The following is a 15,298-nucleotide window of genomic DNA, read 5'->3' on the forward strand; positions in this document are numbered from 1 at the left end:
AATGGTTGCCACCACAGCTGCCATTTTTGTTACCAGCTCTTCCCAGTACTTGGTGCATATACCTAAGCAATCTCAGTACTTAAATTTTCTGCTCAGAGAGCAGGATGGAGTAGGGAGCCCAAGCTCAGCAGAAAGGGGGAAGTCACTGAGGTATTTGGGTAGTAAGCAGGTGGCTGAAGCACATGAAACACATCTCAGATTGAGTGAAGCTAGGAAGAGAATATAGGTTGAGACTGTGAAAGGAGAATGATGACAAGTGAACATGGTGCCAGAGTTGAGAGCCTGAAGTTGCACAAAAAATTTTTAAGAGAGAAGAAAATAACTTACCTGTCTTTCTGTGTATTGTACTTGCATAGATTGTTATCTGTGAAACTACCACTACAACCATCAAACATAGCATATAAACAAAATGTATACTCGAAGCCCTGATTTACTACTACTGCCACCAAGATTCTTTAATTGGAGGAAATTCACTATAGAACATGGGAATTATTTGTTCATATTAACCAACTTATCAGGCAGTAGTAAAACAGTTGTGTTAAAGTCCCCAGCATTTTATAATCAGACCTAGGGATGAAGATATGGGATTTAGCATGCTGAGTGGGCAGAAACACTACATTTTTTTCAGAAAGCATTAAAAAATAACTGCAGAATAAATTTCTCATAATGCTGAGAATCCCAAAGGATTTAAAACAAAGATCGTCTTTCTGCAATAACATCTCTGCTGGTGTGCATGAAGGAGGTCTTTCAGTAGCAGTCATTGTGTAGATTTTCTTGACTGTGGGCAATGCAAAAGTATGTGTTTCAAAAGTTATATGGGCTTCCATGACTTTAGAGTGGTCTTGGCTTGGATTAGCCTGCTATCATCAATTTCTATGTCATCAGGATTCATTTAACTGATTGTTCCTTAAAAGTTAGGCTTCAAAACCACTGCTGGTGCCCCATGTGTGGCTGAGGTGCTACATCAAATAAAATGTCAACCTCTGTACATGTTTACTGATGCACTGCAGGTCAGCATGCTAATTGTATTTGAGTAGAGAAAGCAATTACTGCAAGCTACACTTCAACTCTGAATCTGCACAGGGCCATTATGTGAGTCTGTGCTCTCCAGAGCGGAGATATCTACATTCCCACCTTCCCTTCTATGTGGGATGAGGCTACAGTATAGAACCCACTGTATTCTGTCCCTTTCTATTTGTTCTTTATTTGAGCTCTAGGACAATGTTGTTCCAGGAACGAAGTTTAACTCAGTGTAGTTCCAAAATTTATTGTGTATAGTGTCCTAAAAATCTTGAACATTAAGTATTTCTCTACTCTGCTGAGGTCCTTTCATAGGACTGAATGGAATGGGTGTATTTCCTTTTTTTTTTGCTATAATACTGCTGCTTGCTTCCAAAGCAGCTGCATTACAATGGCTAGGTTTGAAAAATTTTGATAACTTTTTGGATAAAACATTTAAACAAATATCAGTATACATATATAATCTAGAAGTCCTATAGCCTCTGTAATGATGATAGGCCCTTAAACTGGACTTTGTCTGCAGGTTCCACGGAGGAAGAGTACATGCTAGGCAATTCTAGGAGATGCAGTGCTTCTGCAAGGCAGAATGACATTATTACATTTGGCAAGATTAGAAGTTCTTCATAAGAAGTTAAGCCTTGGATAACCATAAGATCTGGATTTAGGATATGCAATCTTATCACAATCCGACAGCTTGTTTTGAAGGTAGCCCTTCATTGGTAAATTCAAGCTTTCCTGAGAAAGTATAGTTTGGACAAGCTGTAGATCAGTGCAGAACCAGCAAGAGCTACTTGATGAAAGTTTTCCAATGTTTTCAGTGGGAGTTCAAGTGGGACACTGAGGGCAGTTCCTGAAAGGTTCTTAGAATGAGTTCTACCTGATTTTCTTCTGATTTCACAGTGCTTGCTGAGTGTTCAGAACCTACAGTGATTTTGAATGTAACTGGTGGTGTCCAGGCCATAAGAAAGAAGAATAAAATACATTCTGTTTTGCCTCTCTATCTGAAATATTGATGTTTTGCTCCATCTGGAGTACTGCGTCCACGCCTGCAGTCCCCAGTACAGGAAGGACGTGGAGCTCTCGGAGCGGTTCCAGAGGAGGGCCGCTAAGACAATCAGAGGGCTGGAGCACCTCTTCTATGAGGAAAGGTTGAGGGAACTGGGCTTGTTTAACTTGGAGAAGAGAAGAGAAGGCTCCGGGGAGACCTCATTGAGGCCTTCCAGTACTTGAAGGGAGCATATAAACAGGAAGGGGAGTGGCTGTTGTCAAGGATGGATAGTGATAGCACAGGGGGGAATGGTTTTAAAGTAAGACAGGGGAGGTTTAGGTTAGATATTAGGAGGAAGTTTTTCACACAGAGGGTGGTGACACACTGGAACAGGTTGCCCAAGGAGGCTGTGGATGCCTCATCCCTGGAGGCATTCAAGGCCAGGCTGAAGATGGCTCTGGGCAGCCTGGTCTAGTGGTTGGCAACCCTGCACATAGCAGGGGGGTTGAAACTAGATGATCATCGTGGTCCTTTTCAACCCAAGCCATTCTATGATTCTATGATTTTTATAAAATATCTCTTGTATTTGTAGGTTGATCAAGAAGAGAAGACACTTTGCCTATTGGTATCTTCTGTAAGTCTCTTGCACCACCAAATTTTGAGGGAGCTGGAGCAAGAAAAGCAACAGGTATTTCTAAGTATACACTAACTTCAGTGAGGCCAAGATATTTAATGAACCTTACTGTATCTAATTTCCTAACATATACAGGTTGTGATTTATTAAAATAAATGATAATTTGAAATATCTGTGCTATTTTTATGAAAATATTTTCTTTTTTTTACTTCATTTCAGAAAATGTAATTCTGCAGCATTGCTGTAAAGAATAAGTTGACACTTCGCTGAACATGAGACAGCAGTGTGCTCAGGTGGCCAAGAAGGCCACTGGCACCCTGGCTTCTATCAGAAATACTGTTGCCAGCAGGAGCAGGGAGGTGATCATCCCTTTATACTCAGCACTGGTGAGGCTGCACCTCAAGTACTGTGTACAGTTTTGGGCCCTTCACTACAAGAAAGATATCAAGGCCCTGAAGTGTGTTCAGAGAAGGGCAACAAAACTGTGAGGGGTCTGGAGCACAAATCTTATGAGGATTTGGTGGGGGAATTGAGATTGTTCAGTCTAGAGAAGAGGAGGCTCAGGGGAGACCTCATTGCTCTCTACAACAAAAAGGAGATTATGGTGAGGATCAACCTCTTCTCCCATGAAACTAGTGATAGGACTAGAGGGAATGGCCTCAAGCTGCTCCAGGGAAGGTTCAGGTTGGAAGTTAGGAAAAATTTCTTCAACGAAAAGTGTGGTCAGACACTGGAATGGGCTGCGCAGGGAGGTGATTAAGTCACCATCTTTGCAGGTGATCAAGAGACATTTAGGTGTTGTGCTAAGGCACATGATTTAGTGGGGGAGTATTGGCGATAGGTTGATGGTTGGACTGGATGATCTTGGAGGTTTTTTCCTACCTTGATGATTCTGTGATTCTAAGAACAATCATTGCTAAAACTGGTAGATCTTTTACCGAGTAACTTCAGAAGCTTGAGTTACAATTTCAGTTAGTTTATTTTGGCTATCATTTAGCTAATTAAGGAATCCAAACAATGTCAAGTGCTGATCAATCACGGAGCTAAACACAATTCCTGTCCTTCAGAACTTGCTGCTTAACAAACATACATATTCAACAGGTGAGCCAAAATAAGGTGCATCTGGATCCAAATCATACCTGGTGTTATTTAGTTAGTTGTAATAAAGCCTGTTATTACTGAGAACAGAGATGTTGTTTTTGCAGAGCTGCACAAAGGTTGTTGTTGAAAGTCATTCTGTTTTTGCTCAGGCATTGCAGCTCATCTGGAATTTTGATTGCTGGATCTCTGGCTAGTAGAGTAATGTATATAAAATGCAGTGCTGCAGTGTCAAATGTTGTGAGGCACATTAAAGAATCCAGAAAACTTGGGGCTCAGAATTTCCTTTGTGTATGTGTGGTTGATAAGTATTCTCTTTTAATGTACTGTATTTCTTTAATTGTATCTTTGCATTACTACACATACGTGACACTGTAGCTGAATTAATTTTGAAATGTTTAATGTAACAAATAACTCAAATACATGCACTGATTCATAACACACAGCCGTCTCCTACATATGTATGAAAAAAAGAATATTCAAAAAGCCAAATATCCTCATGTCTGTTCCGTTACTTCTCTTTACTGTATAAAGTTCTACACAAATTTATTCAGATTATGACATTCTAAGGCATTGGATTGTGTTTCTTTTATAGATAAGCAACACAAAAGTAGTAATAACAACAATTATGGTTAGAATATTAGTACATTTTAGTGAGTTACCCACATATCCAAATAGCATATAGTTAAGGAATTCATAATATTATCAGCAGAGAAAAGCATAATGCCTTCAGTTATTAGGAATTTTGTAGTATGGAAATGAGTCGTTTTATCTAAAGGAACTGGCAGAAATATACTCGATTTTTAAAACTAGTCTTACTTTTAAGAGGTTAAGTGTGTGTATGTCATTGTTACCTGTGGTAAGAGAGTTTTTAATGTTTGTAATGTGTTTGATTTGGAAAGACTACAGAGGTAATGCATGAATGTTTCTAGAAGAAGTACAAATGACCTCTATGTGCAACCTCAACTTTCTTCTTGAGCAAGCTGTGATGGTAGATTGAATGCTTGCTTAACACTATCAGAAACCTGAATGAAATAATGCTTTATCACCAGCAGCAGACATGCAAAGGTTTTTCAGATGCTATGCTTGTCTAGTATATAAAAAATAAAATAAAAGAAAACATTTTTCTGTATGCAGCTGAAAGATTTCCTCTCACTCTTTCACCCTCAACAGTACTCATCTGTTAGTAATCATACTCAGATTTGTCCTGCTAGGGAGGGTTACCCATATGCAACATGATATGGCAAAGACATGCAAGCTGTCGTCTGCTCCTCCATTCACTAGACTACAGAGTGCTTCAGTTGTGATTTCCCATTTGCCCATAACTTTGGCCTGAGTAGTGTCTTTAATCTGAAAAGTCAGATGAGTTACTGCCGCTAAGCACCATGATAACATGCTGGAAAATGCTGCAGGAAGGTGTTTCCCTTATTTAATTCACTGTTTGTCCAAATGATGAAACAATCAAGTCTTTACAGAGCAACATTCAACAACATACCATTGAGCACACACAGTTTTCAGCATAAAATACCACTGGAAGAACCCCACTCTTTCCACAAAAGTAATCACAAACCTCAAAACAAAAGAAAATGCTTGTTGACCTTTTTTTTTCTTGACCTCAGAGGATGTTGAATTGCACAGCTGAAATAAACCACAGATATGGCTTTGTGTTTGAGATTGTACTGAAAGTGGGATTACTCCAGAGCTCTGTTTGTGCACTTGCTACTAAGATTAGAAATGGCAGACAAATAAGTTATTTTCTAGCAGAGTTTATTACTGCATGTGTAAACAGGAAATGTTTGTGACTTAGTGGCACAACTGTGGTTAATGTAAAGGTTCAGTGCATGTAGTAAGAAGGCACAGTTTTGCAACAAAGACAAAGTGGCTTCTTCCGTCAGGGCCTGGAACTTGTAAGATGAAGAGCTTGTACCACCGACCTTTGTTTATTGAAGGTTTGGTGTCTCACTGTATGTTGAAATGTTCAAAATTTCTTATAAGAAGTCCCGCTTCAAATACTGTGTTAGGATATGTTGCATGAACAGATAAATTCTAAAAGCAGTGTAGATTTTATTGGGCTTGAGTTCCCACTGACACTGATTGCAAGTTTAACCGTACGAAGACTTTTTTCACCTGATATTAAAAATAACAAAGCATTAATGACCTATCATCTTAAATGACAAAATGAAAATTACTATAATCGGGCTCTAGAGGTGAATGCATACAGAAATATAAGAGGAAAATGTCTGGTGGACTGGGAGAAACTGTATTTCCATAGAATATCCTTGAAGATCTTGTGCCTCCTTTCCATGTCACTATTCTCAGAGCAAGTGAACTGAAACAGGAGTTGTAATCCTGACTGTGTTTTTATTCCTACTGTGATTTCCTGGGTTTAACCTCCCTGACTATTTCTTTGCCCTTCTGCTAAAGCTGAGTGAAAGCTGTCACTACCAACTGCATAGCAGTCTTATGGACCATCCAGTTCTGTGATGAAGCGTAATTTCACATTAAACTGTGGGTCTGGCTGGAGATGACAAATGGAGCACTAACTAGTTCCACCACCATCACAGCATTCTTCTACCCAGCTACCAGCATGAGGCTCCTATAAAGAGCCACAGAATCAGAATTTTTTTCTCCACTTTTCTCCAGGTAAGGAATAAATGAAAGTGATTTCAAATAATTAAAGAAGTGCAAATTATGGAAATCCCAAGTCCCCAGCAATAATAATTTGAAAAACTCACAAAACTTGCTATGATAACCCAAGGAGCTGTTTTTCAAGGTAATTTGAATGCCTCAGTGCAGGGAAGCAGACAAAAAATTGCGTTACTTGCACTAATTGAACTGCTTTCATCCCTTTAAAAATCTGGCCTTCAGTCATGTATGCTGTACTGAGCTGTGATAATACCTGCAGCCCTTCCATGCTTAGAGTATGTTATTTTCGAGTTAACTGTATGCAATAAACATATTAGGTAGGACTTTGTAGTTTGATATTAAAGACTAAATCTACTTGGAGAAAGCTCTGTTCCTGACAAATAGCTTTGCTTCTTCAAGCTTGAACAAATCATTTCTACTCTTTCTTCCCTAAGAGAAGCTAGAATAGGTTGTTATTAGTTTGGTAAAATTCCACTCTAAGACATAAATAATACTGAGTAACCTGACCCAAGATCCATGTGTAATTCCTGCCAGAAATAGCATCTTATCAATCTACAATGTTACCAGGAGCAGCAATTACAAGTGTTTTGTCAAAAATGCTGCAGCAAAGCAGCAGTAGCCGCTAGACTGTATAAACTACTCGCATTTTTGTTGTATCTATTTTGTCATTTTGTCTCTTAACTAATGAGTAGAATAGAAATGGTTTAAAAATCCATGACATAAAAAACTTTCCTGTTTCAAAATTTGCTTTTGTTTGACTCTGTGTGGATGTCAGAGATGTAAGTACTGTATGTCCACCATTTTCGTGCTTTTACTGTTGAATGCTCCTTTGTTCAACAAATGCTTCCTGGATTATGGCTGCTAACAATAAAAGCATACTTCTCAGGTATATTACATTTCAAGTTACTTTTTATTGTAGAAAGCCTTAGCTTTACACTGCAGTTATGCGATCAATTTATATAATCCACAGAAGATTCATTCTGGATGCACCTGTGTTCTTCATCCTCATTTGGATCTATAACTTTCAATATATTTTTTTTTTCTAAAGTTCTGTAGGATGCACAGTTGTTGCAGACACTGTATTTACCATATTTCATATCCTTTCCTTCTCCTTGCTTTACTCCTTTTACTCTATATTCTTTTCAGAAACTGAGTAAGTGGTATGGAAAAAACCTTGATACTGGTTTGAAGATCTTAACAGTTGCTGCTCTTTGAGAAACTAAGTCATCAGATTGAATATCTGCATTCTACTGTAAGCCTCCAAGATTCTTCAATATCTATTCCAAATGCCTCTTTGTCAGTGTCACCATAATTGTTAGCTGCTTGCACCAATGGTAGCAACCTGTCTTCATACACTCGGTATCAAAATATTCAGTTGTAAAAAAATCACATAGAAAGGAATTATAACTCCTCAGATACAGGTGGTGTATGTTTAATTTCAGCATTATTTTTTTGCAGCAGGAAGCTACACTTGTCAGAGCTGTTTGCAAGTCTTTAACCTGATTTTTACCTTTCTAAGAATGTGAGTAACAAAGTGACTAGAGAAAAAGGAAATTTCTTATTTATGCCAAATCAGATTAAAGTTGAACGGACTGTTTATTTTTAAGGCTTGTTTTAAAGGAAAGTGTTCCAGGAGAGCTCTGTAGCAATCTCAGGTCAGTAGAGAATAGAGACAGTAGACTGTGTTTGATTCTACTCAAATTTCATTGCAGCATAAGAAGATAAAACAACTGGAACAAACTTTAGAGCGCAGTGAAAAGAAGTTGCAGCAGCTGGTAGCAGATATTAAGTCCCAGACTATTCTGATTGCTAACATCCCTTAAAAGCATTTACCAGAAGTACCAAATGGCCATAGTGCCATGATGAATTCCAGAGAAACTTCTTAGAACGGGAATTTTCATAACTGAATTTGCTGAGCTTACAACATAACACAAAAGCAGCTGAAGTTCATACTGCTCTCAGAAGGAAAAGTTACCGTGGTATATTTCCCAGGACTAAACAGAATTTCTTTCTCCTTTTTGATACCATTTAGACCAAAAAATTTCAATGCCAAACCAGAAAATGGAGCATTAATGATAATTTTAATCATGAAATTAGCAAGGTATCAGTAACCTTGGATGAGAGAGACGCAGTATCAGTTAAAATGGAAAGAGTCTGGCAGTCACGGTCATTAAAATGAGTGATAAAAAATAAACAATTATGCTAGAGTTCAAAGTTACTAAGCAACTGTATTTAAAGGAAGAAAATCAAACTCCATGTCTTTTTGTTTGGGCGTTCCAGTTACTGAACTGATTGCAGGACTACTGCTAAGACATGTTGCCCTGGGGAATTTTCTTAGATATGTTTTCAGTTTTGGTTCTTTTGTTTTTAATTTAATTCTGAAAGATATTTCATTGACACTAGGCAGAAAGCTCTGGCAAGAAGGAATGTGGCAACTCATACGGAGCACCCACCTAAAGAGGTGTGGTTCAAGTCTTTGTCTGTAGTGAGTGCCTGAGCCTGCTGCTGCCTCTGAAGGGTGGCAGGGATTCCACATGCATGAGGTGTGAGCAGGTGGTTGATCTGCTCAGTGTGGTGGTGGAGCTCAAGGAGGAGGTGGAGAGATTAACAAGTATCAGAGAGTGCAAGCAGGAGATAGATTGGTCAACTAACTGCTGAACTTGCAAGGAAGGCACTGGGGTGATACCCCACAAATGGTGGTGGACCCCTCCCCTGCCACTGTTGAGCAGAGGGAGATGATTTAAAGGAGAGGAGGAGTGGAAAGAGGTCCCAGCTAGGTGTCATAGGAAACTCCAATCCTGACCCACCTCAGTTCCCCAGGTGCCCTAGTAGTAAGTTTGAGGTTCTGGAACTTGAGGGGAGATGTGACGAGGTCCACCCATGAGTTTGTCCAGGGACAGGCGGTCAACCCCACATCACTAGATGGCCTCTGCCAAGGACAGAAGGGTGACTTCTGTAGGTGGCTCCTTCTGAGAGGAACGGAGGGCCCTGCATGTTGGCCCAACCCTGCCTGCATGGAAGTGTGCTGCCTCCCCGGGGCCCAGGTCAGGGATATTTCTAGGGAATGTCCCTGTCTGATTCATCCCTTTATGTATTATTCTTTATTGACAGTTCAGGCTTTTATTGATAGTTCTTTCTCAGCAGTAAAGTCACTGAGAGAAGCCTGAGGATTATCAAAAAGGACTTCAGGGGACACGGGCAGTTGGAGGTCAGGGTGGGTATACAGGCCATATTTTCCTTTATCCCTTCAGTGGTAAGGAAGGAAGGATAATGAGAGGAGCAGGACAACCCATCTCATAAATCCATGGCTGAGAGACTGGTGCAAACACAACAATTTGTGTTTTTTAACCATGGGTGGGTTTACTCAGCACCTGGCCTGAGGGCTGCAGATCGGTCTCACCTGTCTCAAAGGGGGAAATGAACTCTAGCCCTTGTGAGGGCTCCTTGTGAGGGCTTTAAACTACATGTGAAGGAGGAAGGGGATAAAACCAGGCCTGATAGAGATGAGCCTAGAGGAACAATGGTGAGAATGGGTGTGAGGCAAGGGACTCAGCTGAAGTGCACCTACACCAGTGCATGCAGAATGGGGAACAAACAGGAAGAGCTGGAAGCCACTGTGCAGCAGGCAAACTATGACTTAGCTGCCATTATGGAAACATGGTGGGATTGCTCCCATGACTGGATTGCTACATGAATGGCTATGAGCTCTTCAGAAGGGGTAGGCAAGGAAGGAGGAGTGGTGATGTGGCTCCCTCTGTTAGAGAGAGCTTTGATGTTGTAGAGCTTGAGGGCTGGGAATGATAAGGTTGAGTCTCTTTAGGTAAGGATCAGGGGGAGAGCCAACATCAACATCCTGGTGGGGTTCTGTTACAGACTGCTTAATGAGGATGAAGATACAGATGAGGCATTCTATGAGCAGCTGGCAGAAGTTGTGCAATTGCCAGCCCTTGAAGTCCTTCAACTCATGAAGGACTTCAGCTTCCCCAATATATGCTTGAAATACAACACAGTGCAGAAGACACAGTCTAGGAGGTTTCTAGACTGTATGGAAGATAGCTTCCTGACACAGTTGGTAAGGGAGGTTCCCTGCTAGACCTGCTGTTCACAAACAGAGGACTGGTGGGAGATGTGGTGGTAGGAAGCTGTCTTGGACAGAGTGACCACAAAAGACTTCCTGACCTGGAAGTCTTGGATGGGGAGTAGAATAAACACCCCACGATTCAGGTGGAAACAGAGACCTGCTACTCCACCTGGACTGCCACACATCCATGAAGCCGGATGGGATCCACACAAGGGTGCTGAGGGAGCTCGTGGAGGTGGCAGCCAAGCCACTTTCCATCATCTGTCAGTGTTCCTGGTCAACTGGAGAGGTCCCAGAGGATTGGAGGCTTGCCAGTGTGACTCCCATCTACAAGAAGGGTCCTGAAGAGAATCCGGAGAACTACAAGCCTGTCAGGCTGACCTTGCTGTCAGGAAAAGTTATGGAGCAGATCGTCTTGAGGGAGATCACACAGCATGTGAGGGACAACAAGAGCATCAGGCCTAGCCAGCATGGGTTTATAAAAGGCAGGTCCTGCTTGACCAATTTGATCTCCTTCTAAGATTGAGTGACTCGCCTGGTGGATGAGGGAAAGGCTGTTCACGTAGCGTACCTAGACATCAGCAAAGCCTTAGATACAGTTTCCCACAGTATTCTCCTGGAGAAGGTGGCAGCCCGTGGCTTGCACAGGTACACCCTTTGCTGGGTAAAGAACCGACTGGATGGCTGGGCTCAGAGAGTGGAGGTAAATGGGGTTAAATCCAGCTGGTGTCTGGTCACGAGTGGTGTTCCCCAGAAGGCAGCATTGGGGCCTGTCCTGTTCAGTATCTCTATTGATGACCTGGAGGGGAGTTTGTGATGAGGTGAGAGTCTGCTTCTTCTGCCATGTAACTAGCAATAGGACTAGAGGGAATGGCCTCAAGTTGTACAGAGGTGATTCAGGTTGGACATTAAGAAATACTACTTCTCTGAGAGAGTGGTCAGGAGCTGGAACAGGCTGCCCAGGGAGGTGGTAGAGTCACTGTCCCTAGATGTGTACAAGAAATGTTTAGATGTTGTACTGAGGGACAACATCTGATATGTGGATGGTTGGACTGGATGGTCTTTTCCAACCTTGGTGATTCTATGATTCTATGACACTTGGTAAATGTTTATAGCAGTACAAATCACAGCCTGGACAAACCGTGAGCGAGGTAATTCCTGTCAAGTGGGCAAATTCCCTGAGGAGGGTTAGATTGCCACTCTGTGGGAAAGCACAAGGCCCTTCATTACTTTCTATCACATCAGTGGATGACTAAAAAAGAAAATGGAGACACCAATCTATGTTCCACCTTGCACAGAATGCATGGTGAGATTACTTCTGTGGGAGAAAGGATTTTTGAAAGAGAAATTCTGGTGAATCTAAAACCACACTGTGTCTGACCTCTGTACAGCATGCCAGTGAGCTGACCAGCAGTCTTACAAATGCTGTGTGTCAGTCAAAACTGCAGTCTAAGTACTTTCCCTCTTCTTCTTCCTTCAATGTTAAAATCCCTCAGGCTGAGCAAAGGTATAGCCCTAGCCACAACTCATCATCAGCTCAAGGAAAGAGGGGGCATGTTACTCCTTTCAGCGCTAGGTACTCATGTATGTGCTCAGAGAACAATTTTAATTCTTGTGTGATTATTTATAATTTAAAACATTAAAATATGAAGCCATTTTTGAAAGCCATATATGAAACCACTTTAATCATTTTAGGGCACACAAAGTGAGCTGTGGGAAGAAACACATAGGAGAACATAAGAGAAATCCAACAGAGGAATGACTCCTGCTTGTATGGCAGTTTAATTCTGTCAGACACCAACAAGACAATATATCATAGAATGATAGAATCACCAAGATTGGAAAAGATCTCCAAGATCACCCAATCCAACCACGCACTTACCACCAATATTTCCCTACTAAACCATGTCCCTTAGTACAACATCTAGCATCCTTTGGCCCTCTGGCTTTAAGGCTGCTAATGCTATATAGAATCAAACTTAGGGTTATCAATTTTCCTCCAGAGAAAACTGTTGTCACAAAGACTTCACTGTTGAAGAAATTACAGAAATTTTGATCTAACATATGTTTATTAAAAAAAAAAAAAAAAAAAAGGGAAAGAATTTAAAAACATCCAAAGGCTCACTTTTACCATTTGTTTGTTTGTAATTATTTTTTTATTTCTTATTTCAATATAATTACTTGCTTTGAATTTCATTTTACAGTGCTTCAAAGGAAATTTAAGTTCAGTTGAAATATTTCCTGTTTATTAAAGCAGAATACTTCAGTTGATTGACTGTAATCTTTCCAGACATGTAAATTTATTTATGAGTAGGAGAACTCAGTTTCTGACAAGCCATAACTTAGCTTATGATAGAAAATAAGATTCATCAACTTGAATAATTAACAAGATCTATAATCTTGCAATTAGTAACTTCAATTAGTCACAGAACAATCACCCTATAGTCATGTGAGAATTTCATAAATACACAGGAATTTTAAAGCTATTGCAGAGTCAGCAACAGTCCTTCTGGAATGATAGAGCATTTTTTCAAAGCCAGCATCATCACTATATGCTCATACTCATCTTAATTGAAGGCTAGAACCTGCAACTCCATTTGATGGATCTTGTATTGGTTTCATTGAGGATCTGGAATAACAACAGCCCGATGTAAGCAAAGTGCATAGAACAAACAGGTCTTCACTTTCCTATGTACTTTACAAAGATAAACAAGAACTAAGATTCATGCTTGGCAGATACCAAGGTTATGAGTTGTCTAATGCTACACAGGCAATCCAGCAGTTATAAAGATGGGGAAAGAGCTCAGTTCTGATCTGTTCTGAAAGCCTTATCTTTTGTGTTCCCCATCAGAAATTATCTGAGATATGAGATCTGTACAGCTTCTGTCTGATTTTTGTGTAACATGCATATAAAAATATGCATTTAAAATTTTTACATCTACTGAATTATTGCTATCACTTCAGTCCTGATGAATCAAGGAGATTAAGGACCATTGTTAAACCCTTTGACTTCAATAATCTTTGAATCAGTTGCTTTTTTGTATGCATACCCTCTATTGTAAGTGTTTTCTGATGCAAAACAGAGCCTAAGCTGGTAGCATTGCCTGCTTGCATACTAAATTTTGTAGCTGTGTGTAAAAGACTTTTTTTTTTTTCTTTATGGTTAGTTCCCAAATCCAGAGGCATGGGACTTGTTCAAAGTATCTAAAGCAGTTGGATCACACTGCACTGCTTATTAACTAACATCTCACGTACACAATATAACATATGTGGGGATCTGATCCTGCAAGGAATTTGTACTCTTAAATATCATTCCTTCTTTGGAGCTGAATATAATGAAATCTCTTTGGAACGGCCATATGAAAGAAACTCCCTACCTAAAGAAATGCAAGAAGTCCTTGCTATGATTCAGAAACAAAATATGTGATCTTTAGACTGTAGTTGCTTCTGCATTTTAAACTAGCATATTATTTGCTTTATTTGACAAAATTTCACCACAATAAGCTAAATGTTTAGTTAACATTTACTGTTTAAAAAGACGATTATACAAAAACCAAATGCCTCTATATATACAGTACAAAAACAACAAAAAAACAACAAAACCTGCAGCAAAACAGAAACCAAGAAGAAAGTGTAGATGATATCTAAGAATAATAAGAAAAGTATTAATAAAGAACTCAGACAGCTTGAAAGTTAACCTTAGCATTTCTGTATGTCTATTAGTATCTTGTTTCACATGCACAAATGGCTGAACACATTACATGTGTTTTCCTCTATTTAGGATAAGCAATTGTTCTGATTTCCCTCTAGTCCTTATCATTTAGTTCCTTTTCTATATCTCCTTGCCTCAGAAATGTTTATTGTTAGATGAGCTCATCCCATATGTACAGACATGCTAATGACTAGTTTCAACACTTGAAGAAAGAAAATCTCAAATGAAAACATTGCATAAACACAAAAGGATTTGGCAGTAGGTCTTAACTAGAGCCATGTAGCTATGAATGTATTTGGGGGGAGGAGGAGGACTGCTTTTCATCAATACTTGGCTTATAATTTGGATGTTTTTCACATTATTTTCACTCCAAGTTGTTTGCAACAGAGTGAGAATGTTTTATCAGTGATCTGAGAAATAAACTAGAGCACTCATGACAACTATTTCTCCTTAATTAAATGGAATAAACACCGTTTCCCAAAGAGGTAACTGGATAAATGGTGTGCTGTGGGAGTATAGAGGAAAGACAATTGAGACACACAAATAAAAGAAATAGGTACGGTAGGAGCTATTGTCTGAACAACAACAAAAAAATAGTATTCACATTAATGTTACAATCGTACAAGTGTTTTTAGATATATGTGAGAACTACGGAAAATAAATAAATAAATAAATGATTAAGCATTTCCTAAGCACAGAATAAAAATAAAAACCAAAAACTTGTTCATTTTTTAAGATTTCTCTCATTGGAAGGACTTGTTTGTACAAGGATGCAGACAGTCTTGCACTTTACAATGTTTTGGTTTTCTAAAAAAAATAATAATAAATCATGAGTATATCTCAACTGTGAGAAAACAGAATGAAAGCAACACAGGAAGGAAGAAGGGACCCAAAAATGTATTTGTTCTTCTCCATGACGCGTGTAAAATGAACTGTTTATACATAAAATACCAGATTCATATTTGTGTACTTCCGTTCTGATTATATGTATTTTGCTACGTTATTTATTCATATATATTTATTTCTATTTAAAGAAATGGATCTTGACACTAAGAGTTTCAAAGCTGATGCAAGATCATCCCTTTTTATTTTCCATTTTCTGGACCCAGTTTATAAAGA

At 39.5% G+C, this 15,298-nt stretch overlaps 1 long non-coding RNA gene across 4 annotated transcripts in view; it reads left to right on the forward strand.

Annotated features, from left to right (window-relative positions):
- LOC107052357 overlaps positions 1 to 7,274 on the forward strand; it is a 55,901-nt gene extending 48,627 nt beyond the window's left edge. For 3 of the 4 annotated variants that reach the window (XR_005842665.2, XR_003072409.3, XR_005842667.2), the window contains 2 exons: positions 2,601 to 2,696; positions 2,862 to 6,157. This is a non-coding gene — a long non-coding RNA (uncharacterized LOC107052357). The other variant, XR_005842666.2, reaches the window with a different exon arrangement.
- The last annotated feature ends 8,024 nt before the right edge of the window (positions 7,275 to 15,298 follow it).

The sequence above is a fragment of the Gallus gallus genome, chromosome Z, assembly GCF_016699485.2.
Source record: "Gallus gallus isolate bGalGal1 chromosome Z, bGalGal1.mat.broiler.GRCg7b, whole genome shotgun sequence".
Classification (NCBI taxonomy): Eukaryota; Metazoa; Chordata; class Aves; order Galliformes; family Phasianidae; genus Gallus; species Gallus gallus.